Source organism: Globicephala melas, chromosome 18, assembly GCF_963455315.2.
Source record: "Globicephala melas chromosome 18, mGloMel1.2, whole genome shotgun sequence".
NCBI classification, from domain to species: domain Eukaryota; kingdom Metazoa; phylum Chordata; class Mammalia; order Artiodactyla; family Delphinidae; genus Globicephala; species Globicephala melas.
This window is the reverse complement of record NC_083331.1, coordinates 18,257,529-18,280,533: the sequence shown is the minus strand read 5'-3', so window position 1 is coordinate 18,280,533 and position 23,005 is coordinate 18,257,529. Positions and strand designations below refer to the sequence as shown.

The window sequence follows — 23,005 nt, the reverse complement described above, 5'->3', positions numbered from 1 at the left end:
CCCCGGGAGCGGCGACGGGGACTCTGACGCCCCGCACCGGCGGCTCCGCGGGCGCCTCGCGCTCCCGGTAAAGACCAGCGGGGCAGCCGGCCAGGGCGCGGGGCGGGGACGCGGGGTCCGGGCCGGCCGGGGGCGCCGTCGGCTGGGCTCGCGCAGCCGCACTCGGCGCGCCGACTCCCGGCTCCTCCTCCCGGCTCCGTAGTAAGCATGGCGGCGGCGGCGTTCGTGGTCCCTCGGGTGAAACAGAAAGCGGGAGCTACGCGGAGAGGGAGCGAAGAGCGGGGCTGAGGCGGCACCGTCACTGCCGGGAAACCACCCCAACAGTCAGTGCGCCGGCGGCCGCTGCGGCCCCGAGAGCTGGCTCTGCCGCTGAAGTGGAGCGAGAACGATCAGGAACCCGAAGAAGAGGCGCCGGGGTAGCCGCCTTCCTCCGCCTCAGAGCGGCGTGACTCGGAGGTGAGAGCGCGGGCGCTCCCTTCGGGAAAGGTGGGGGAGACCGAGGCGTCCGGGTCCCGTTCCACCCTCCAGCCCCCGCCCCGGGGCAGGCGCCGGGGAAACCGTTAGGCTGGGTGTGAGGGGCCGGGGCGCTAAGCGGGGTTCGGGCCCGTCGAGGGGCCTGGCCCACCCGGTCTTGTGAGCGCGCGCTGGGCGGAGGGGAGTGGGCCGCGGGCGGGACCCGTCCACTCACGGGGCACCTGCTGGGCCCTAGTCTCGCCGGGAGGCGCTCGGCGGGGCGCGGCCGCGACCCCGCCACCAGCCCGCGGAGGCGGCGCGGCGGCGCGGGCGGCCCTCCCTCCGCCCCCCTGGGCCGCGGCCCGCGGTGAGCCGCGCCGCTGACGGCGGCGCTGGGGGGTGGGTTGCGGAGCCCTCCGGAGCGGATCGCCGAGCGGCCGCGGCGCCTTCGGTGTTGGCCGCCGGGCAGCCGCCAAACTTGAATGCTCCTCTGAAGAGAGTTTCCCCCGCTCCTGTTGGGGTTAAAACCTCGAAAACCCGCCCTTGTGTATTTGATCCTGTTTGGCTGGTGCCAGTACCTGGCCGTTCCTCCAGCCGGCGGAGTTAACCACCTGTTCAGTCGGGGGGTGGACTCCGGGCTGCAGTCCTCGCCCTGTTTAACAGCCTGGATCTTTGAACTTCTGACACGGCTGTGAAAGAACGTCATGCGTTAGGTAAAGAAAATGAACACGTAATTTAGCCATAAAATCGGGGACAGGACGGCGGCGGCTTTAATGAATGTAGTCGTTCTTTTATTAAACTGTTAACGTTAAAAGCCTTGGGATAGTTTTCTCTCGGGGGAAGGGGGATAATGGATAGTGAGGTGCTAGGAATCATAAATACGGGATTTTCTTTTGTGAAATTTCATGTAAGTTCCTTTGGACACCTTCGTGTCTGACCATCTATTAACAAAGAATACCAGGCTGACAAGATTTTTTTTTTAACTGTATAATCCTCATGTATGTGTAGACTGTAGGCTCTTAAAACTGAGCGGCATAATTATTTTGCTTTTTCCCGTGGTCTGTGTTTTTAGCTCTTGGAAGCAAAATTGGTGTGTGTTTTTCTGTATTACAAGAATGAAATAACAAAAGTTGAACTGTTACTATAATGTTTTATCACAATGATAGTACCAGCACCAGTGCTAAACATATGCCACCCGGGAGTTGGAGCCATATGTTAGGCAGAAACTAATTGAGTTTTGTGGCTATGATCTTGTATTTGGGTAAATATTTAGTTTTTGTGTATTTGCTAAATCTGTAGTTCTTGCCATCGTGTAAGTTTTTAAATCACCTAAAAATAGTCCAGAGAAATGAGTCCCCTGCCTGTTTGATATTTTCTTGGTTGGTTTGACTTTTCTCAAGTAATGAGATAAAGTGCCCACTGAGACAGATGGTAGACTTAAAACAGTGATAAAAAGGATTTTACACATCTTTGATAACATAGAACCTAAAATTTTGCTTTCAGCTTCTTAGCCCGCTGATAATTGTTGCTATCACCACTTATACCAGTTATTGGGAAGAAGGGATGATGACTTGACAGGAAAAAGATTTTGTTAAGATTTCTATAAATAGTTTTATGTTTAAGAATTTTAGCACTATCACAAATTTTATGAAATTTTCTTCTTTCCCTTCATAGAACACCTCTCAGTTTTCTTGTGTAGGTTAACTGAAAATTTTTTATCTCAAGCTGGCTGCTTTTAACCACCTGTATGCTTCTGAATGAACTCCCCCTCTTTCCGTTTTTTCTGAACGCTCAAAACTCATTGACTGTTCAGGAAAAATAAACTTCTGGTTAACATTGGCTTCAATCAAACATAATTATAAGGGTAATTTGCTTCTCCCAAATTAATCATATGATTCAAAAAAACAGATTTGGTGTCATCTATGTCATCACTTTCCCCCTTTGTATGAGTAACTGAAAGCTGATTTATCATGCATTTAGTGATTACGTTTTAATTTTTAAAGTTCTACAGTATAATTTTGAGCATGTTTTATTACTAATTATGAAAAAATGTCTCCCTCTTCTCTGACCAGCCAGGCAGAGGTCAGGATTGAGAGGTTATAAAACCCAGAAAAAAGAGAAGCGATGCATGATTAATAATTTTCATCGTCTTTTGTAGCTTTACTTAGGTAAAGAGCATTTAATTTACAATTTGTTTTAGACTTATGAGTAATAATTATGTCTGTTGAAAAATATTTGTATTTTTTTAATGTGCATACATCCAAGGCTTGTGCATCTTCTATTTTGCCTATATTTTTAAGATACAATTTGATGAAGTAACCTAAAGGTTTTGTTTTCTTTCTCTTGTTCTTGGTACATTTTTCTATGAAAATGAGTCTAGGCGATATCTTTGAGCATGATGTAGCGATATGCATGTGATTTCTAATTTTATTAGCCAGGTAATCAAAAGATAAATAATTGGTTTTTTCCCCTAGCAGTCTCTAGCAGACTTCAAATTAATTCACAGTATTGTAAATCCAAAGGTTTAGAATACTGTGCATGCAATTCCATTGAGTCTTTTAGTGCTTCTTTTTATCACATTGCAAAAAGAAAAAGAAAAATGGCCCGTATGGATATCAGTGTCGAGCTGCTTGCTAAAAAGAAATTAATGACCAGTAGTGTTGAAAGGCAACTTTTTTTTTTTACCTGTATTGGGAGCTTTTATAATTTTCTTAATATTTTGGTCTCATTTTATTTCAGAGTGTTATGCCGTGGTCTCTTTAACCCTTGATCTTTATCTCTGTCCTCCCACTATTGTAGTTTTGCTTATCTTTCACATATACTTTCTAAGTTTGCGTTGTAGCCTATGGTCTTCTATCAAGTTCCTTTGTAGGTGTCTTCCTTTGATATTGCCAATCACTTATCACCCATTACCATTCCTCAGGCTGTTTTTTCTCCAAGGTAGAGAGATGTGCTTGGGAGATGACACGTGCTCAGAGGACGATGAGCTACTATTAGAGCGGGGATACAAAAGCAATAGGATGTGTTTCTTTCCTTCAAGTAGTTTACAGACTAGTTGGGGATACTAGACTAACACACAAGAAATCATTAGCAAAAATATGAGACGGCATTATTAAATTGTGTGGCAAGGACTGTAATTTGAAGGAAAGTGAGGCCATTGAGGGCTAGAATGATCCTGGAAGGCATTTAAAGGAAGTCAGACTTGAAGCTTAGGAAGGATTTAGATATCTAGCAAAAGGAAAGACTTTCCAAAAAAGATTGACAGCCAGAGCTGGAAGTAATAGCAAGGAGACCAGTCTGAGAGTGTATAAGGATAAGTATTAGGAGGAAGAAGGAAAGAAGGTTAAAGTCAAGATTTTGGCTAAGCCCTACAGCATGGTCAAGAGAGTAATAGGCAGGGCTGGACAAGTTTGGCTGTATCATAATGAACCCATCACTGAAAGAATGCTGCATCTACTAAGTTATTTATATTAATAACTTAAGCTTTATGTATGAGGAATAGCTTATATGTTTTATATGTGTGTGTTTATTACAGTTTAGATCAGGAATCAGCAGACTTTTTCTTTAGAGTGCCAGATAATATTTTAGGCCTTGTGGGCCACTTACTGTCTCTGTTGAATATCCTTTTTTGTTTGTTTTTTTACAATCGCAGGATTTGGCCAGCGAGCCTGGTTTGCTGACTCTTGGCTAGTAATTGGCTAGGTAATTGTCCATATAGCACATAATGTGAGCTGCCTTCATCATTTGTTTACATGGTTGTTTTGTGTTTTGTTATGACTATCATTTATGTTTTTTTCCCTATATTATAGTAAGAATTAAGAGAACATGCAGAAATTAGTATTGTAATTGTTCTTTTGTGGCCAGACTTCTAGCAACTGCCTAGACTGAGTCTCAGAACTCGGACATAAAAGAAGAAAAGCCTTTGAGCTAGGCCTTAGAGCAGTGAGAATAGCTACACCATGGAATTTATAATCTTGTATGAGGTTAAGTATATCAATTGCCTATTCAGGTTGTACGTATTTTAAACTTCAACTGGCATTTTAGAAGCCTTGGCTAGGATGCTGGTGGCCTATAAGTGACAACTGGGGAGCAGGCAGTAGGAAACCTTGTTTTTAAAAGTAGTCTAGGTTGAGTTAGTGAAGAGACAAACAGTTGGACATCCCTCAATAACTCCAAGAGTCACTGTGTTATAGAATAGTCTAATAATTGAGATTTACATTGATGAGTTTGAGTCATCAAGAAAAGATTGTATCATGTTTAGATTAAGGCAGAGAAAAAAGACCTAGAAATCTCTTTGAAAATATTTTCATTATGATTATTTAAAGATAAGTTACAGTGATTTAAAGGATAAGTATCAGTTATTTTGAAAATTCATTTACATGAAATATCTCTTTGAAGTTGCTAAATTTATAGGTGTGTATTTCTAAAGCAATTCTATTTCCTTCACATTGTGTTTCATGTACCACTACCAGGTAAATAGTGGTGCCTCAGGTTATGGTTGCATGAATAAATTCGCTAGGGTTACCCTATATATATATATTTTTTAATTTATTTTTGACTGTGTTGGGTCCTCGTTTCTGTGCGAGGGCTTTCTCTAGTTGCGGCAAGTGGGGGCCACTCCTCATCGCGGTGCGTGGGCCTCTCACTATCGCGGCCTCTCTTGTTGCGGAGCACAGGCTCCAGACGCGCAGGCTCAGTAATTGTGGCTCATGGGGCCAGCCGCTCCGCGGCATGTGGGATCTTCCCAGACCAGGGCTCGAACCCGTGTCCCCTGCATTGGCAGGCAGACTCTCAACCACTGCGCCACCAGGGAAGCCCGGGTTACTCTATATTTTGTATTATCAAGAAAGTAAGAATATAGCATAAGAGCATTCTTTGATTCAACAGGCATTAGTAAATACATTCTGTGTATCAGAGATAGTATTAGGTGCTGGGAAAAGTAAAGATGTATATGACGGAGAACTGTCTGGATAAAATCAGTGGTGTTTCTTTTTTTCCTCTTAAAAACATTAAAAGCAAACAAACCAACAAAACCCCAAAACTTAAGTTAACTGTTGTCCTTTTGCCTATACTAGCATTTTCTATACTTTTTAAATGTATGTACTGTCTTAAGTTTTAAGGCAGTACAGACCTTTTGAACTAAATTTTAGCCTTCATGGATTGCTACCCAATAAAAGTTTGGCTTTTTAAATTTTGCTTTAAGAAGAAATTAACAATTCACTCTCCCACCCCCCCTTTTGTCAGTACTTGAAACAGCTTCATTATTCCAGCTGTTTCCGTTTCCTAGATAGGAGATAAAGTACCTTGGATCTTAGTTCCAACTTCACCCTTGTTAGCCGTATGATCTCAGATTCGTTTCTTTCAATCTTAGGTTCCCAATTCTTAAAATGGAGAATAATGTCTATCCTGATTTCCCCACAGAAATATTGTGAGCAACCAAAGAGATGTTGGAAACCATGACAATATTAAAGTACCGTATGTGTTTACATTAATGCTACTACATTGGAAGCAGTGCAGCCTTTTTTTAGTAAGACCAGAAATCATGAGTTCAAGTTTTATCCTCCAAACCTCTGTAAATATAGTATTCCAAAAAACATTTAGTTTACTCAAAAGTTTTAACTGCCTTCTTGGCAAAGAGAATGCACATTTTAAAAGCTTTCTTTCCATTCTTATTAATCTTTCAGTGTGGTCGGTATCCAGTGCCTCTGTTCTTCTTTGCAAGAGAATACTGATCTTCATTCCAAGGAAATTCAGCTAGTCTTTCCACAGTGGGATAAAAATATGCAGAAGTGAATTCCTTATAGTTTTCTTTTTTTCAAGTAGAAGACTGTTTATCTATAGTAATAAGATCCACTTGAACTCTCATTGGAAACTTGATTGTTTTTTTTTAAATGCCATATAGACTCGCCAGATATGTGGTGGTACTCTCATTTTACAGATGAAACTATTACTTCTGATTGACTTCCATCTCTCTTCCTCCCTCACTTCTTGAGATTGCTTATGTGCTAATTGTTAGAAAGACAGAGTAAGTATGATGTGTACTTTGACATAAACCTTAGTGTAAAGGTTATCTAAATTTGATAAATTAGGTTGTGTTAATCAGCCTCTATCAGAAGTGTCTGAAAGTTACTGTTTTCTGTTTTCCTTCTTCAGAATCCACATTTTAATATATTTTTGAACAATAATTTAAACAATTTAAGTGATTTCTTAGTGAAATCCAATTCCCCAGTAAGGAGAAAAAAAATCTTCCTACTTCTCTGGGGGTTCTAAACAGATGTTTAAGTACATTTTAAAGCACAGTTAAGACTTTTCTTTAAAAAGTAATTATATGCTTTCTTTTGCAGAAATAGATGTCATATACAACAACTATGTACTTATGTTGAGATCTAGCTTGAAGGAGTAGTCATTTCATTTACTTCAAAATCAGTTTCTCTTAAGATTGGCTTAAATAAAAATAAAAGTGAAAACATAGTTTATAATTTCTGATTTCATTATGTTTACATTTTCTAGATTCTTTTGGTTTGCTTGTAACAGCCATTCTTTTTTGTTTTCCAAAGATGTTTTATTTTTTTTAACTTTTATTTTATATTGGAGTATAGTTGATTAACAATGTTGTATTAATTTCAGGTGTACAGCAGAGTGATTCAGTTATACATATACATGTATCTACTCTTTTTCAAATTCTTTTCCCATTTGGGTTATTACAGAGTATTGAGCAGAGTTCCCTGTGCTATACATTGGTCCTTGTTGGTTATCTGTTTTAAATACAGCAGTGTGTACATGTCAATCCCAAACTCCCAGTCTATCCCTCCCCCTGCCCTTCCCCCCGTGGTAACCCTAAGTTCATTCTCTAAGACTGTGAGTCTTTTTCCTGACAGCCATTCTCAGTTACAGTTTCATTCTTAAGACTTGATTTTTTTCTATGTAGTATTTTCATTTGCAGTATATACTTTTTCCTTACATTTTAGTTAATGAAATATACTTTTGTTTCTTCCATGTTAGGACTAGCTATTTCCAATACTTCAGATTAGTAGATAAATCATTATTCCTCAAATGCCATAGTATGCTAGCAATTTTATTTTTTTGTCGATTGCTTGAACCTGACCAAAACTGGTCTAATGTGTGTGATAGAGGAGACTGGATAAAATGTACAGGCAACTGTTCCTCTAGTTCATCTTCAGGCTGCCTCCAGACTAATATTTTAAAAATATGAATTTATTCAAATCATCGCTCAGTTTTAGAAGTTAAAACCACACTACAGTTCCTGCTGCATCAATTATAATATCTTCTATCTCTATTTTAGAGTTTATACTCTGTTGGTATCCTGTGACTATATCTATTTCCCACCACTTCCCAATTTTGTCGTACAAAGAGCATGTTTTACATGAGGCAGATAAAGGTTTGTTTGTTGGCTTCTTCCCTTACTGGCTGTATATAAACTTGAGCACATTGCTTTTACCTCAAGGAGCCTTACTTTCTTCACTTTAAAGAGGGGTAATATAGGATCTATCTCCTAGAATTAGCTGCTATAGGAATTAAAAGAAAGAGCCCATTTAACATGGCAAGTAAAATACTTGCCATAGGATATTTATATGTAGAACTTTGAAAGACATTTCTAATCATTGTTACCCAGGTATCTAAATTCTTCCTTTCACCATTCATTTATTTATTCATCTATCATTTGTTAAAAACCTTAAATGTCGTAGATACTTAGAATATGAATGTCACAAAAATGAATGTCATATTCCTTTTCCTCTAGCAATTCACACAGTACGATGAGAGATAAAGACATGTAAACAAATACATATTTTAAAATAATTAAAAGTAAATAAAATACCTCTTGTCTTTCATCCCTTGTGTGAATCCTTCCTATAGTTTAGTACTGAACTGCCATAGGTTTCCATAATATGCTCATAATATGACTGTGTATATAACATACTGTAGCATATATATGTTTTTACTTGCCTGTCTCATCTATTAGACTGTGAACTCCTCGATTTTGAGCAATACTTCTCGGGTCGGCAGGGGTTTTCTTTTGGGTTTTTTTTGGTTTTTTTTTTTTCTGTAAAGGAGCAGATAGCAAATATGTTAAGCTTTGTGGCCATATGGACTCTGTTGCAACTACTTAACTGTGGTGTAGGAGCATAAAAATAACCATAGATAATTATAAACATTGGGTATAACTGTGTTCCCATAAAACTTTATTTATAAAAGCAGGCAGGAGGCCAGATTCAGTGCACGGGTCTTAGTTTGCTGACTCCTGCAATGCCGCATACCTTACGGCTGGCAGATATGAGGCACTCAGTAAATGATAATAATTAACATATATTAAATGATTTCTATGTTCTGTGTACTATTCTAAACAACTTTTCATGTATGAGTTTACTTAATCCTTAAAACAACTCTCTGAGGTAGCTATTATTGTCATCATTTTAAAGATTAGGAAACTGGAGCACAGAGAAGTTAAATAACACACCTAAAATCATACAACTAGTTAGTGAAAGATTTGGGATTTGAACGTAGGCTTTCTGACTCCAGAGCCTGGCTTTGAGTTATTAAATCATACCAGTTCTGATACGTTGAATTCCAGGAGTATAATATTGATTCAGCATTAGGAAGCATATTAATGTAATTCACTATACTAATAGGTTAAAGGGGGAAAACTGTATGTTTATATCTCTTTGGTGCTAAAAACAAAAATCATTTTCTAAAATTCAGTTATCCCTGACAACTATTCATCAACAAGAAATAATCTTATAAAGGGTCTCTACCAGAAACCTGTATTAAATGTCATAATGAAATGTTAGAAGTACTTTCATTAAAAGATAGGAACGTTGGTCAAAGTCTTAGCCAGTGTGTTAAGAAACAAGAAAAATAATTAACCTCGAAATAATGGGGATTGGGAGTGAGGTGGAATATATCACTGTTACTAGTTGCAGTTGATATGATTATCTACTTAGACAAGACAGGCAACAGAAAATGATTTGAGTCAAAAAGAGATTTCAGTAAACCCACTGGCTATGAGATAAATTTAGAAGATTCATTAGCTTTCTTATACACTAGCAATAACCAACTATGAAAAACAGTAAGAAAAGTAGAAGCCTAAATTATAAAATACCTGAGAAATTTTAAAAATATGCAGCACCATCTGAAGAAAACTACAAGAAATCTGAATGAATGGAGGAATAGTATATTCCTGAATGTGAGAACTTAATACTATAAAATTGGCAGTTCTCACCAAATTAATACAGTCAGTGTAATCCTAATTAGAAATCCAACAGGATTTTTAAAATGAAATTTGACAAACTGATGTTTCAAGTTTTGAGAAGGAAAAATGCACAAGAACGGCCAGATAAATTTCAAAAAGAAGCATAACAAAGGGGAACTTACCCATCAAAGATTAAAACATACTGTACAATTATAATTATTAAACTAATAAGAATTTGGAGTAGGAATGAGCATGTTGATCAAAGGAACAGAATAAGGAATTCAGGAGGAGCACCATGGTTACAGAAGAATTTATTGTATGATTAACAAGTGAGTAATGGAAGAGCTAGTCTATAAGTGATGGGGGACAATTGGCTGTCCAGTTGAGGTAAGGATAATTAGGTACTCACTTTGTGGCACTCTCAAAACTAAGTTCCAGTTGGACTAAATATAAGTAAAACAATAAAATGGCAAAAATTTTGGAAGAAGTGAATGTAAAAAAAGTGTCAGTGTAGTGATAGCCTTTTCAAATAAGACGTCAAACTTAGATGCCATTTAAAAAGGCAAGCAATAGATTGGGATAAAATATTTGACATATAGTAGACAAAGTTAATATTCAGAGTATATAAGGTGTGCCTACAAATTAACCAAGTCAACCTGGTAGAAAATGAGAAAGAATGTACAGAAATTCATAGAAGTAGAAATATAGCCTATAAAGTTTTGAAGAGATGCTCAAACACACCAGTAGTAAGAGATTGAAAACATCAAGATACGATTTTTTTTTTAATCTTTGCTAATAAAATTGGCAAAAATTGGAAAACCTTAGTAGGTGTCAAATTGGAAAGTAGGCACTCATAAACTATTGAACGGAGTATAAACAGCTTCATCTTTTTAGGGTAAAAGTTTAGCTGTATCTGTCAAAAATTTTTTTAATTAATTAATTTATTTTTGGCTGCATTGGGTCTTTGCGGCTGCGCATGGGCTTTCTCTAGTTGCTGAGAGCGGGGGCTACTCTTGGTTGCAGTGCGTGGGCTTCTCATTGCGGTGGCTTCTCTTGTTGCAGAGCACCTCTAGGCGCGTGGGCTTCAGTAGCTGTGGCTCGCGGGCTCTAGAGCACAGGCTCAGTAGTTGTGGCACATGTCCTTAGTTGCTCTGTGGCATGTGGGATCTTCCTGGACCAGGAATCGAACCCATGTCCCCTGCATTGGCAGGCGGATTCTTAACCACTGTGCTACCAGAGAAGTCCCTGTTTCTGTCAATTTTGAAAATGCATACTTCTAAGCCAGAAGTTTCATTTCTGTGTATCTATAATACAGAAATACTATCATAGGGTCATAGAGAATATTACATGATTGTTCCTTGTGGAGGGAGAAATATATGAAGAAAAATGAAAGCATTTTGTGTTCATCATTAGAATAAATTATAGTATGCCCTCATAGTAGAATATTAGACAGCCATGAAAAAGAATGAAGTAGCTACAGATGTACTTCTTTAGGAAACTCTTAAGATATTTTACATGAAAAAACAAGACACTGACCAGTACACGCAATTTTATTTAAACCACTCCCCTAAACCTCATACGTACATAAGTGCAGAGCAAATGTCTGAAAGGGTACATTCCACAGTGGTTGCTCTGGAAATGGGAGTTGGAATGGGGCAGGAGTTAAAAATAATGTCTGTACATATGTTTTTAAGTGTAAAACATGCAACTTTCGTGATGTAACAAACAATAAAAGAAAAGATGGTTTGGATTTGGTGATTGTGACTAGTCCTTGTTAGAACCATACCTTCTAGTTGGCCGGCCTTGATTTATGTCTGTTTCCCTGTGTGATTTTTAACAGCATATCCTTTCACTCAAAACCTTCCCAGTTAGTGTCTGAAATCATTGGTGCTTTTAAAGAGAGCAATTTCAGTTTAGTGTTGGGTCTGAAGCTGTGTTACAGCATGTTAAAGAAGTGAGAATTGTAGGCTAGTGATTCTCGACCTTTATATAACCATATCTGCCAACCAGGACAATTTTAGTATACTTTATTTTATGAATTTCTATTATAAAAGCAATTTTCTTTTCCAAATATAAAATTGTAATTTTGATTATAGTTGTTTTCAAGTCTCATATGCCTGGATATTTTGATCTCCCCTTTTAATATTAGAACCTAATATTTTAGGAAAGTTGGTAGTAAATTTCAGGAGAGATGTTAGCTTAAACTGAAGACAAAGTAAAGAAAAGGAAGATTTTTTAAAGATAATATGAGGAAAGCTTAGCATATTTAGGCAATAATTTTTAGCTCAGCCATAGTTGTAGATTTATAAACAAAGAATATGGTTATCTCAGAAAGGACAACATTAAAATACTGGGTTCTACAGACAGATCTTACTTCTCATGGAAAATACAGAAATATTTCTTGATTTTCTTATTACATCTTATGATAAAATTCTCTATTGGGGAGAAACTAATGAAGGAAACATGTTAAATATGGTGAAGTTAGTAATACAGCTTTTACAGAGGAATTCAAACCTTTTGGTTGTAAACCTAGATGCTAAGGTGTTACTTTGTTCAGAAAATATTCAGAGGCTGCTGTTTTTTGGTCTTAAACCCAAAGTGATTCTGATAGACATAACCAAGAATCTGAAACTCTGAAAAAGCAAAGTGAATAATCTAAATATATAAGCTAGTATTTTACAAAAGGGCAATAAATATTTGTAGATGAAAAAAGAATTGTCCCAGATGTAATTACGTTGTGCTCTAAAGGTAACCCAGGTGCTCTGAAAATAGCACTAGACAGCTAGGAGCTGTAAGATGGGATTTAAGAAGTACAGTTGTCACTCAGCATCTGCAGAGGATTGGTTCCAGGACCCCCGCAGATGCTCAGGTCTCTTATATTAAATGATGTAGTACAATAGAGTCGAATATCTGCACGATCCGCACCTACAGATACGGAGGGCTGACTGTACTTAAAAAAAAAAAAAAACTATTGGTCTTATTTATGTGCACATTATCTGTCTTTTAACAGATTGGGGTTGATTTCTTGGAAGAATTCCTGCTCTCTTTTCTCATAGTTTCCTGAGTGGAATTATCTTTGTGATGTCTTTTTCATCAAGATTGTGTTTGAAGTCTTATTTTAATCAGGTTTCCATGTTAGTATTAAGGTGTGATTTCTTAGTGGGGGGGCTGGAGCTGTATCTTCTGACTGCTTATTAAATTAAGTTATATTTATTATATCTGACTAAGGAGAATAATGGCAATGGCCCTCAAACTCCCAACCCTTATTTTACACCTCTGTTCAATTAAGAGGGTTAAAAGACTGAGGCCCACCCATCCTACCCACTTTCACCTTTCCTTTCCAGTGAACAAGGAATTGGAGAAGAGTAAGATAAATAAGTTATAGTGAATACGTTGCTGACAATCTATATAAATTGCCATTTACGGTTTAAGAAAATGAGTATATATATTTGATTTTATTAGATTAAACCATATGAAATTGTTATTTTAATGTTTCTGACCTTAAGTGGCAATTTCATGTGGTTCACCCTATTATATTACAGAACCATGCCCTATAATCACTGTTCTCTATATAAAAATATATTGTTGCACTTAGAAAATATGTTGTGGCTTCCCTGGTGGCGCAGTAGTTGAGAGTCCGCCTGCCGATGCAGGGGACACATGTTCGTGCCCCAGTCCGGGAAGATCCCACATGCCGCGGAACGGCTGGGCCCGTGAGCCATGGCCGCTGAGCCTGCGCGTCCGGAGCCTATGCTCCGCAAAGGGAGAGGCCACAACAGTGAGAGGCCCGCGTACAGCAAAAAAAAAAAAAAAGAGAAAATATTCTGTAAGTTATTTAATATAAATTCATAAGCAGCACATTGCTTATGAAATGTCACCATATAAGCCAAATTGGCAAGTTTATGAATGTACCTACTTTAGCAACAAGGATAAAGTGATAAGCCAAAAATATTGTTAACATATGCACCATTGGACTATAGGGTTAATCAATCAGCCATCTCCGAAAACTAAATTAAATATGAGAATGATAAGATAAACATGTAGTAGTTGCTAAATAAAAGCTATTAGATTTAAAACCATGACCAGTTGAAGACACTGCAAAAGCCAGAACTAATTGAAGAGAGCACTGATAATAGATAAACAGATAACAAAGTATCCTTCCCCTAAATTGTGGTAATTCTGTCTGTTGCATGGCAGCCAAATGTCTTAGTAGAATCCTGAATCAGAGGCCCAACTAATCTCCAGAAACATATTAATTTTAGTTTATAGATAACACATTTTTTTTAGTAAATAAGAACTCACTCTGTAAGTTGCTGGTAAGTAATACTTAGTCTTATGCAGAAATCTAAGAAAGTGTGTGTCATTTTCCCAAAATATCTGTAAAGAGAATACTGATTTTTCTTTCAATTAAGGGTATATCAAGAGCACGTTGGCTTCCATTGGTGAACCCAGACCATACTTTTTTAAAAAATCTTGCTTTTAAAGCATTGCCATTTGTGTTCTACTTGTGATAAATTCATTTACCTTTCTACTGCCCATTGCGTACATTAAAAATTAAGAGTAGTGAATTCAGTTCCCTGTCAAGATGGAGTAAAAAGGACTAAACTTACTCTTCTGTCTGAAACAACTAAAAAAAAAACCTAGAAAAAAAAAACCACATGAAACAGTAGCACTCAAAATGTTAGATATCATGCAGCGGAAGAGGGAAAACATGAGCCCTAAGATTGGCTCTGCTTATTGCCTGGAGGAAGTTCCCAGGGCACAGGGAGGGGTGTCCCAAGTAGGTCCCATCTCCCTGAGTTGAGATGAAGCTGGCAGTCCAAAGAGAATAATAGAGTGTACAGATCCAAGTACCAGAGAAGAGAGCACTAAACATAAAAAGGACCTCAATGATCTGAAGAAAGTCCCCCTTGAGTATTTAGCACAGTACTGATAAGGGCATACCTGTGAGGAAACTACCCGGGGCTAGAGAAAGAGTCACCTAAAAGGATTATATATTAAATAAAACAGTGTCCAAGCTTATACAAGGCCAGAAATAGTGCCTGTTCCCACCAGCCAGACTAGAAAGCCTCATAATTCTCAGGGCATTTGGTAGAGTACTCTGGAGGGTCTTGGCTCAGTGGTAGGGAAAAATTAACCCTAGACTAAATGTAGCTGTGTTCCTGCCTAACGCAAGAATATAACTTTGTTCTTGCCTAAAGCAAGACCCCAAAGGATCAAACTGTTTCCAAGTCACTTAGCCACATCTCATAGCAAAGCTCAAGAATAGTTATAGGAATACAGAAATATCCAGCAGCCAAGAAGGGAAAATTTACAGTGACTGACATTCAGTCAAAACTAGTAAGCTTGCAAAGAAGCAGAATAATACAAACCACAACGAGGAGAAAAATCAGCCACTTGAAACTGGCCGCAAAATGACATTGATGATGAATTAATAGTCAGGAACATTAAAACAGTTACGTTTGTATTCAGTATGTTGGAGAAGCTAGAGGAAAGATTGAACATGTTATGTAGAAGTATCTTCTAGATTATAATTACAGTGTCAGAGACAAGATACATTGGATGGGATTAATGGCATGTTAGACGTTGCCAAAGAAAAGATTTTTGGATGTGAAGACATAGCAATAGAAACTGTCGAAAATGATACATACAGAGAAAAGAGAATTGTTTAAAAAGGTGAACTGAAAAAATATTTGAAGAAATAGTGGCCAAAATTTTTCTGAATTTGATAAAGACTATAAACTAAGAAGCATAATAAGCACAAGAAAGATAAATGTCTCCAAGGAACATCATAATTAAATCACTTAAAACAATGATAAAGAGGAAAAAATCTAAAGCAGCCAACATTAATACAGGACAAAGATAAAAGTAATAGATTGCTCGTCAGGAGCAATGTAAATTAGAAGGTAATGTAGCAATATCTTTAAAACACTAAAAGAAAAACGTGTCAACGTAGGATTCTTTACCCAACAAAAATATCTTTCAAAAGCAAAGTAATGACTTTTCAAATATGCAACAGCTGAAATAGTTTTACCTTCAGTCCTGTACTAAATGACATGTTAAATGGAGTCCTTCAAGCAGAGGAAAATTAAACCATATGGATACCTGGGCCTGGGGAAATGATAACTACATGGGTAAATGTATAAGATTTTAAAACTTATTATTTAGGTAATTTCAAAGGACAGTTGACTGTTTAACATGATAATGATAATGACTGTGGAGTTTATAACATATGTAAAAGTAAAATATATGATAATAATAGCACAAGGAAGGGGAGAAAGGGCAGATATATTGTTGTTAAGATTCTGATACTTGTACCTGAAGTAGTAAGTTAAACTGTGATAAGTTAGACTGTGAAACATTAGACTGTGATAAGTTAAAGTGCATATTATAAACCCTAAAGCAACCACTAAAGTAATAAAGGATTATAGTCTATAAAGCCAATGGGGATATAAAACGATATAATAAATAATCGAAGACAAAGCAGATAAAGAGGAAAAGGGGAATGAAGAACACATGGGACAAATAGAAAACAAATAGCAAGATGGTAGATTTAAACCCAACTATATCAATACTCATAAACGATCTAAACACTATAATTAAAAGACAGAGATCATTGGATTCAATTTTTTAAAAGTCAATACCCAAGTATATGACACCCACAAGAAACCCACTTTAAATATAAAGACACACATAAGTTAAAAATAAAAGGTTGGAACATATACCATGCTAACACTATCCAAAAGAAAGTTGGAATGACTGTATTAGTTCAGAAGTTAGATTTCAGAGCAAAGATTACCAGGGACAGAAGGGTCATTTTGTAATAATAAAGGGATTAATTCATGAAGAAGACGCAATCCTAAATTTTTATACATGATAAAACTGCAAAGAGAAATATACAAATAAGAAATTTAGCAGAGGTTCTAATACCCCTCTCTCAACAATTGATGGAGCAGATAGAATGTAAAACCTAAAGCTTTAAAATTTCTTGAAGAAAACTTAGGAGAAAATCTTTGTGACCTTTGATTCGACAAGGATCTCACAGATAGAACTCCAAAAGCACCATCCATAAAATAACAAATTAATCTCTTGGATTTGTCATAATTAAAACTCCTCAAAAGACATTGGTAGGAGAATGCAGAGACAAGCCATAGACTGGGAGAAAATATTTGCCAATCACTTAACTTGATAAAGGACTAGTAACCCAAGTATAGTAAAGCGCTATCAAAACTGAGTAATAAGAAAAAACAATGCAGTAACAAAATGAGCAAAAGTATTGACCAGATGCTTAACCAAAAAGCTATACAGAGGGCAAATAAGCACATGAAAATGTGTTGAACATCATTAGTCATTATGGAAATGCAAAGCCTGGGATTTTAAATAGATAGTAGGAAAATTTGGGAGGTGATGGGTAGGTTAATTATCTTGATCATAGTAGTGGTTTCATCAGTGTATTCATGTGTCAGAATTCATCACGTTGTATACTTTAAATGTGTTATTTAATATGTGTCAGTTGGGCTTCCCTGGTGGCGCAGTGGTTGAGAGTCCGCCTGCCGATGCAGGGGACATGGGTTCGTGCCCCGGTCTGGGAAGATCCCACATGCTGCGGAGTGGCTAGGCTCGTGAGCCATGGCCGCTGAGCCTGCGTGTCCAGAGGCTGTGCTCTGCAACGGGAGAGGCCACAACAGTGAGAGGTCCGCATACAGAAAAAAGAAAAAAAAAAAAAGTGTCAGTTATACCAAAATAAAGCTATTTTTTAAATCTATAGTAGTTAGCACATTATATGTGCTTGATGCCATTTCCTAGGAACATTTGAATATGTGTGTGTGTGTTTTAACCTGTAGGAAATAGCAGTTTCAGTCTGAGAGAAAAATTGATTTGGCTCATAGGCTATTGATTTGGCTGAAATATCCAAAGGCAACTTCAAAGGCCTCATTAAACTTGATTACTTACAAATACTTTCTTCTCCTTAAGGAAACTATTTTTATCTATTTCTAGTTGAAGAACAAGAATGTATTCACATCTGGGTTGGGCCCTTCAAGGATGAAGTATTCTTTACATTGTTATCACCCTGACTCCTTCATTATCAGTTAATACTTAGTGAAAATTAGTTTTACATCTGTAATCTGTATGGTCATGGGACTAGCAGCATCAGCTTAACCTGGGAACTTATTAGAAACGTGAATTGTTGGGCCCTATCCCGCACCTATTGAAACAGACTAGGTGTAGAGCCCAACAGTCTGTTTTAATAAACCCTGCAGGTGATTCTGATACATACCAAAGTTTGAAAGCTATGGTCTTAGAGCAGCAGTGGGACTTCAGATACTTAGGTACTGATAGTAATAGAATTCATTTCAAGAAATCTCACAGGCATACTTAAGATTTGTGTATTTCACCATATGTAAATTTTGCCTTCAAAAAAGAGTTAAATACTGAATAGTAGTTACTGAAACATGCCTGAGGTGTTTAGGGGTAAAGTATACTGATGTCTGCAACTTTGAAATGCATTTTTATTTTATTTTTTTAAAATTTATTTATTTATTTTTGACTGCATTGGGTCTTTGTTGCTGTGCGTGGGCTTTCTCTAGTTGTGAGTGGGGGCTACTCTTCGTTGTGCGCGGGCTTCTCGTAGTAGCTTCTCTTGTTGTGGAGCAGGGGCTCTAAGTGTGAGGGCTTCAGCAGTTGTGGCACATGGACTCAGTAGTTGTGGCTCACGGGCTCTAGAGCACAGGCTCAGTAGTTGCGGCAAGCAGACTTAGTTGCTCTGTGGCATGTGGGATCTTCCTGGATCAGGTCTCGAACCTGTGACCCCTGCGTTGGCAGACAGATTCTTAACCACTGCGCCACCAGGGAAGTCCTATTTCATTTTATTTTTAATATTTATTTTGTTTATTTTTTAAATTTTTTTTGGCTGTGTGGGGTCTTCATTGCAGCACTCAGGGTCTTTGTTGTGGTGCCGGGCTTCTCTCTAGTTGTGGCTCGCGGGGTCCAGAGCACATGGGCTCTGTAGTTTGCGGCACTCGGGGTCTCTCGTTGAGGCGCGAGAGCTCAGTAGTTGTGGCACGCAGGCTTAATTGCCCCGCGGCATGTGGGATCTTAGTTACCCGACCAGGGATCGAATCCGTGTCCCCTGCATTGGAAGGCAGATTCTTTACCACTGGACCACCAGGGAAGTCCCAGATTCTATATGAATTTTAGAATGAATTTTTCTATTTCTAAAAAAATGCCATTGAGATTTTGATAGGGATTGTATTCAATCTGTAGATTGCTTTGGGTATCATAGAATCATAACAATATTAAGTCTTCCAACTATGAACACAGGATGTCTTTCCATTTATTTGTGTCCTCTTTAATTTCTTTTAGCAATATTTCATGGATTTCAGTATACAAATCTTTGTTTTCTTTGGTTAGATTTATTCCTAAGTATTTTATTCTTTTTAATGCTATTGTAAATGGAACAGATTTCAGATCGTTTCAGTTGGTGTATAGAAATGCAACTGATTTTTGTGCATTGATTTTGTATCATGCATTTTTAGTGAATTTGTTTATTAGTTCTAATAGTTCTTTAAAAACCTTTAGGATTTTCTACATGTAAGATCCTGTCATCTGTGAACAAAGATAGTTTTACTTATTTATTCCCAGTTTGTATGCCTTTTATTTCTTTTTCATGCTTAATTGCTCTGCCTATGTCTAATGTCTAATATTGTGTCTATTACTATGTCTAGTACTGTGAATAGATGTGGCGAGAGTGGGCATTCTAGCCTTGTTCGCGATTAGAGGAAAAGCCTTCAGTCTTTCACCACTGAGTATGGTGTTAGCTGTGGGCTTTTCATATGTGGCATTTATTATGTTGAAGTAGTTTCCTTCTATTTCTAGTTTGTTAAGTGTTTTTATCATGAAAGGATGTTGAATCTTGTCAGATGCCTTTTCTGCATCAGTTGGGATGATCGTGTGTTCATTTTTACCTTTAAAAAATTTTATTGAAGTATATGCAGAGAAGTACATACTTAGTGTACAGTTCAGTTTATAATACACTAGTAGTTACCATACAACAGCCTCCCAGGTCAAGACGTAGAACAGTGCCAGCACCCAAAAAATTACCTTCATGCCCCTCCCAGTCCCCATCCTTTCTTCCTTTCCAAAGGCAATCACTACATGATTTTTAATACCACAGACAAGTTTTATTGGTTTTTAAACTTTCTATAAATAAAATTGTGCAGTTTGTACTCTTTGTGTTTTTCACTCACGTTGTATTTGTGAAATTTATTTGTATTGTTCTCTATATTACTACTTCATTAATTTTCATTGCTGTATAGTAGTCCATTGGGTGAATCAGATACAGTTTACCATTTACTGTTGAGGGACATTTAGCTTATTTACAGTTGGGGGCTATTAAAGAATAATGCTGCTATACATTATAATAATGCTGCTATATATCCCTTCTTGTACTTATCTTTTGGTGTGCATGTGCATGCATTTCTTTTTGGTATATACCAGGAGTCTAATAGCTGGATCATAATGGGGTCATAGAATATTTATATGTTCAATTTTGGTAGGTAGTATCAAACTGGTTTCCAAAGTGATTTTATGAGTTTTCATTCACATTCCATATGAGTGTGCTAGTTGCTCTGTAGCCTCACTAATACTTGATATTGTCAGTCTTTTCCATTTTTACTACCCTAGTATATGGTGGTATTTCATTATGATTTTAATTAGCTTTTTCCTAATAAATAATGAACTTGAGAATCTTCTCATATGTTTATTGGTCTCTTGAATTTCTGCTTTTGTGAAGAGCACATTCAAGTCTCATCTCATTTTTCTATTTTTTAAAAACTCAATTTGTAGGAGGCCTGTATATATACGAAATATGTCCTCTTTTCCAGTTATATGTGTTGTAAATATTTTTCAGTCTGTGGCTTGCATTTTCATTCTCTTAAAATTTTTTAAATGAATTGTAGTTCTTAATTTTCATGAAGTTCAATATGTCATTCTTTTCCTTTATGATTTAAGAAACATTTATACCCTGTGTAAAAAATCTTGCTCTGTGTCAGTTATGAAGATATTCTTTTGTGTTATCTCTAGAAGCTTTTTTGTCTTACTTTTTGCATTCAGATATGCATACAGTCTACTTGGCATAACTTTTTTAACATTGTTTAATTTGACATTAGTTAGAATTCTGACTAATAGAAAATTTGCAAGAATAGTACAAAGATATCCAGCTATTCTTCACATGGACTCCCCAAATGTTAATATTTTATTGTATTGTTACCACATAGATGGTCAAATATTGATATATAGATATAGGTATAAACAGATATGCTGGAGCCATCTTGTACTTGTATACAAAAGTTGATTGCTAAAAATTCAGGCATCTTCAGGTCGATTTTTGTTTTTTTTGGTTTTGTTTTGTTTTGTTTTGCGGTACGCGGGCCTCTCACTGTTGTGGCCTCTCCCGTTGCGGAGCACAGGCTCCGGACGCGCAGGCTCAGCGGCCATGGCTCACGGGCCCAGCCGCTCCGCGGCATGTGGGATCCTCCCGCACCGGGGCACGAACCCGCGTCCCCTGCATCGGCAGGCGGACTCTCAACCACTGCGCCACCAGGGAAGCCCTTCAGGTCGATTTTTAAACCATGATGGCTTGAAATGGGGCATGGAGGAATATGTATTCCATGGAAATTAGCAGATGGAACAAATCACTTCTCCCCTTTTTTGCACATATCAAATATTATATTATTAAAAACAAGCAAAAATAGATGCATAACTTAAAACAAGTGGGTATTTGTGGTCACAAGATAAGATGAGAACATAGGAACTTAGTAGTAACAAAATTAGAAAAAATTGATTGAAAGAAGAAGCTGACAGTGTTCTCTATGCAGGAATGAAAGGAATTTTTAGGTTTCTAAATGCAACATTTTAGTTGCATGACTGAAGTTTCCAATTTGCAAGCTGAAATAAAACCAGCTACTTTGCACGTAGTGTGATGAATATGGCCATAAAAGAAGGCAGTTCATAAATGAAATGATGTTGCAGCTTTGAAGAGAGTAAAATCAGAGATAACACCTTAAATGGAATGATAATATTAAAACACAGCATATGGCTTCAGATTCATTGTATAATACCACTGGAATTAACGGGAGATTCAGAAGAAATTTCTATTTTTATTTGTAAAGCTTCCAGTCCACCTCTTGAAACCAAATTATGGTTGTATCTTCAGCATTACATTCTAAAATTTTTGTAATAATGGTGGCTTGCAGTTTTAACTAAGCATATTAAATAAAATATTAGGATACAATGACAAAAGAAAAATTCTCAGTGGTTGTTATTTTTTTAATTTATTAATTTTAAAAGGTAAATTACTTATAAACTTTCTCTGGTTAATCCTGAGTTAGCTTCCTAAAATGTTTCTTCTTGAACTAAATCTTATGACATGCAAGAGGGAAAATACATTGACTCTTTCCCATCTTATATATAATTCTTTGTGTGTTCCACAGAGTGAAATTATTTGACATGATTTAAGGTACTCAGTGATTTTGTTGGACTTTAAGAAATATAGCAATACAGATTAAGCCAGAATTTAGATTTACTCCTTCATTTATATAGGTCTATAAAAATGTTTATATACTGTATATATAGAACATACATGTGTTTATATCATATGTATTTATTATATATTTATATATATGTTATGTTTAAATGGCATGCATTTTTATGAGATAGCTAAATAATATAAAATGTTCCATACTATAGTTTTAAGTATAAAATCTTGAAGTAGATACCTGTATTGAATATTTGTTTTAATCTTAAAACAGTGTTGGGCTTCCCTGGTGGCGCAGTGGTTGAGAGTCCACCTGCTGATGCAGGGGACACGGGTTCTTGCCCCAGTCCGGGAACATCCCACATGCCGCGGAGCGGCTGGGCCCGTGAGCCATGGCCACTGAGCCTGCAGGTCCGGAGCCTGTGCTCCGCAACAGAAGAGGCCACAACAGTGAGAGGCCCGCGTACCGCAAAAAAAACCAAAAAACAAAAAAAACCCCAGTGTTTATATATCTAAATAGAAAACTGTTTTTAGGTTAAATCAACTTATATGAAAATTTTCTGCAAAGATTCAAGATTTTTAAATAAATAGCATGAATTTTAAATAAATAGCATGAATGTCTTATAAAAGTTAAACATTTTGACACTGCTGAATTGTAGAATGCGGCAAGCATCCAAAAATGTTTGTTATTTTGTCTTTCAGTATAGATTTGATAAAATTTATGATTGAGCTCAGTTGTACTCATTTTGACTTGTAATTTACTGATGTTTTAATGGTTGATGTTATATATGGTAGACTAATATTGCTTA

General features: G+C 37.2%; 1 protein-coding gene across 1 annotated transcript in view; it reads left to right on the top strand.

Moving 5' to 3' along the window:
* Positions 1–202: 202 nt before the first annotated feature.
* FNDC3A (fibronectin type III domain containing 3A) overlaps positions 203–23,005 on the top strand; it is a 162,782-nt gene continuing 139,979 nt past the window's right edge. The window contains exon 1 of the mRNA XM_030882305.3: positions 203–456. The gene's annotated coding sequence lies outside the window, so the exon portion shown is untranslated. The remainder of the gene's footprint in view (positions 457–23,005) is intronic.